Source organism: Triturus cristatus, chromosome 8 (genome assembly GCF_964204655.1).
Source record: "Triturus cristatus chromosome 8, aTriCri1.1, whole genome shotgun sequence".
NCBI classification, from domain to species: Eukaryota; Metazoa; Chordata; class Amphibia; order Caudata; family Salamandridae; genus Triturus; species Triturus cristatus.
In genome coordinates, this window is record NC_140591.1 from 1700335878 (window position 1) to 1700339211 (window position 3334).

At 39.6% G+C, this 3334-nt stretch overlaps 1 pseudogene; it reads left to right on the forward strand.

Moving 5' to 3' along the window:
- Positions 1-895: 895 nt before the first annotated feature.
- On the forward strand, positions 896-2859 carry LOC146808644 (uncharacterized; annotated as a pseudogene).
- The last annotated feature ends 475 nt before the right edge of the window (positions 2860-3334 follow it).

Below are 3334 nucleotides of genomic sequence, written 5' to 3' on the forward strand. Positions count from 1 at the left end.
TATTGCAATTTTCTTTAGCACAGTACTGTTGCATTTCAGTAAAAGAGAGACCAAACTTTATGCGTTTTATAAAAAATTTATTTTCTAAGCTCATGGGGCTCTTATTCATTTCCTATTTCTATTTCAGCACAGTATTTGCAACAATTCCCAGAAGAGGAAAAGGACATTCAAATCTTTTGTATAACTTTTGAGCACGACAAGCAGTGAATACACCAACCAATCAAACCCTCCCCATGACAGTGATGGGCCGAAGAAAGTCTTCTGAGGCACATAAGCATTCAATGCCAGCTAAACAAAGTTGTTGGGAAAAAAAGTGAGACAGTGTGAACAATCTCTTTCTGTGTACCGCTGGAGAGGTGATTCCTGTGTAATGAGTATGACTCGTCAGTAAAGAGAAGACTAAAACGTGAAAAAAAATGCATAGTACACATACCACACAAATGTACTGACTTCAACAGGATTCCTTAAAAGCTGACTTTAGCCTATCTGCATAGGTAATTTCAAAGAAGAGACGCCATAAAACTGTACTGAGTGCGAGAACAGTGCTTCTACATTACCTGATCAATAATTTACATGTGTACCTAATTTGGAAGCATTACAAAGGGAGGTCATGAAAAGGAGAAAAAAATTATACAATTCCTGTATTATATCATTTAATTGTATAATGCAAATCTACCTGTGGAAGGAACAGAGTGCTGTAAAGGCAACTGAAGTAAGAAGATCTAAAACACTCACAGGAGACAGTAACCCCAGGAGAAGCCACATAAAATGTCCTGAACCTCGCTTCATTCTAAACCTATGTTTATTAACTTGTCAGAGACTCTTCAGAGGTGATACCATATACTAATTATGTCAAAAAATTAATTATAAGGAAATATATGTTTGAGAATACATGATGGAGAAACGTTATACATGTTGTGAATGTAGCAAAGTTTTCTATACACGTGGTTCTCTAAAGCAACATAAGTTAATCCACAATGCTCCAAGAGCATTTACATGTACCTTGTGTGACCAGGCTTTTGTTAGATCAAACAAGCTACTGCTACACTATCGAATCCATACTGGTGATAAAAGATATACATGCGCTGAGTGTGGCAAAGACTTCAGCACAAATGATACTTTGAGGAGACACAAAACTGTCCACACAGGTCTAAAACCATATAAATGTACAGAATGTGACAAGAGTGGCTGATGGTGACTCATCAGAGAAAGCACGCTGATGAGAAACCATATAAGTGTTCGGAATGTGACAAAGCCTATAGTACAAAGGGCAGTCTGACGACACACCAGGTAAGCCACACAGGAATCATACCATATAGGTGTGTTGGCTGTCACAAGGCTTTTATTAAAAAGAGTCAGCTTAAGATTCATCAGCGAAGCAGCGCTTGTAAGACACCATACAAATGTACTGAATGTGGCAAAGTTTATGACAGAATAGATAGTCTCTCTCGACATATGACCGTACACACCAATGTGAAACCCCACAAATGTACTGAATGCAACAGATATTTCTCTAGAAGGGACAGTCTAAAGATACATCAAGCAGTACACACAGGACTGAGGCCATACAAGTGTTCTGAATGTGACATGGCTTACATTCAAAAGGCAGATCTTTTAAGACATCAAAGAGTTCACACTGGAGAAAAACCATTCAAATGCTCTGAATGCAGCGCAGCTTATATACAGAAGGGGCATCTGACTGTGCATCTGAAAACACACACTGGAGAGAAGCCATATAAATGTACTGAATGTGACAAGGCTTTCATAACCAAAGCACAGCTGGTGCTTCATCTGAGAAATCACACAGCAGAAAAACCATATAAATGTCTTGAATGTGACAAGGCTTTCATTACAAAAGCAGAACTGGGGGCCCACCACAAAAATCACACAGGAGAAAAACCATATAACTGTTCTGAATGTGACAAGGCTTTCAAAAGAATGTCTGAATTATTGATGCATCAGAAATCGCACACAGGGGAGAAAGTGCATACATGCACTGAATGTGACAAGGCTTTCATTTCAAAGGGACCTCTGCTGATGCACCAGAGAACTCACACCGGTGAGAAGCCGTATAAATGCTTTGAATGTGACAGATATTTTATGACAAGTGGTGCCCGTAAGAGACATCTGTTATACCATACAGCGATCAGACCATATAAATGTACTGAATGTGTCAAGGCATATTCTAACAAAACACTTCTGGTTGCTCATCAGAGAAGTCACACTGGCGAGAAACCATATCCGTGTCCTGAATGTGAGAAAGCATTCAAAACAAGAAGTTATCTAAAAGCTCACGAGGCAGTCCATAGTGGTCTAAAACGATACAAGTGTACCGAATGTGACAAAGCTTTCTATAAAAAGAGCCATCTTCTGTTGCACAATCGTATCCATACTGGTGAGAAACCACATAGATGTGATGATTGTGGCAAAACTTTTCGTGAAATTGGAAAGCTAAAGATACACCAGAGGATTCACACCGGTGAGAAACCATATAAATGTTCTGAGTGTGACAAGGCATTTCCTAAAATGGAAAATCTGAGTATACATCTTAGAATCCATACGGGTGAAAAACCATATAAATGCATCCAATGTGGCAAAGCTTTCCGTACAAGAACTTCATTAAAAGAGCACATGGCAGTCCACGGTGGTCCAAGACCATATAAATGTACTCAATGTGATCACACATTTTATAAAAAGAGATATCTCATGCTTCACCATCGCATCCATAGTGGCGAGAAGCCTCATTAATGTGATTGTGGCAAAGCTTTTTGTGTAAACGGAAACTTTACTATACACCAAAAAATCCATACCAGTGAGAAAAGAAAAATCCACTTTAATAAGGAAATACAAGGATTGTAGCATGTGTTGCTGTAGATCACATGGTCTGATGTGTAATGGTGGGCGTAGATGTGTGTACGTTGTTTCTCTTCAGAGAAGTCTTGGGTCTTCTTGTGACACTTCCCTTAGCCCACAATGCACCAGGACAAAGACTGAAACACATTGTTTTTTCCTCCATTGGGTTCGGATTCAAAAGCTTGGAAAAAGTACACACCAGCACCAGATAACCATCTTTAATTGCAAGATCATGTCCCATCGGACACCCTGGTCATCCATGCAGTCAGGAAAATAGCATGTGCCCAAGCAAATGGGAATCCCCTCCACCTGAGAACAAATGTAAGAAAACTGACACATTAGGGAAGTGTGGTGCAGTGGGGGCGTCAATACAGTTGGGTACTACCAACTCTTGTTAATCTCTCTCTTTAAAATCCTTATCATTGGGAAGGAATGGTGTAGTTGTTAAAACACCTGTCAGAGGTGTGCTAGAAGAGATGGA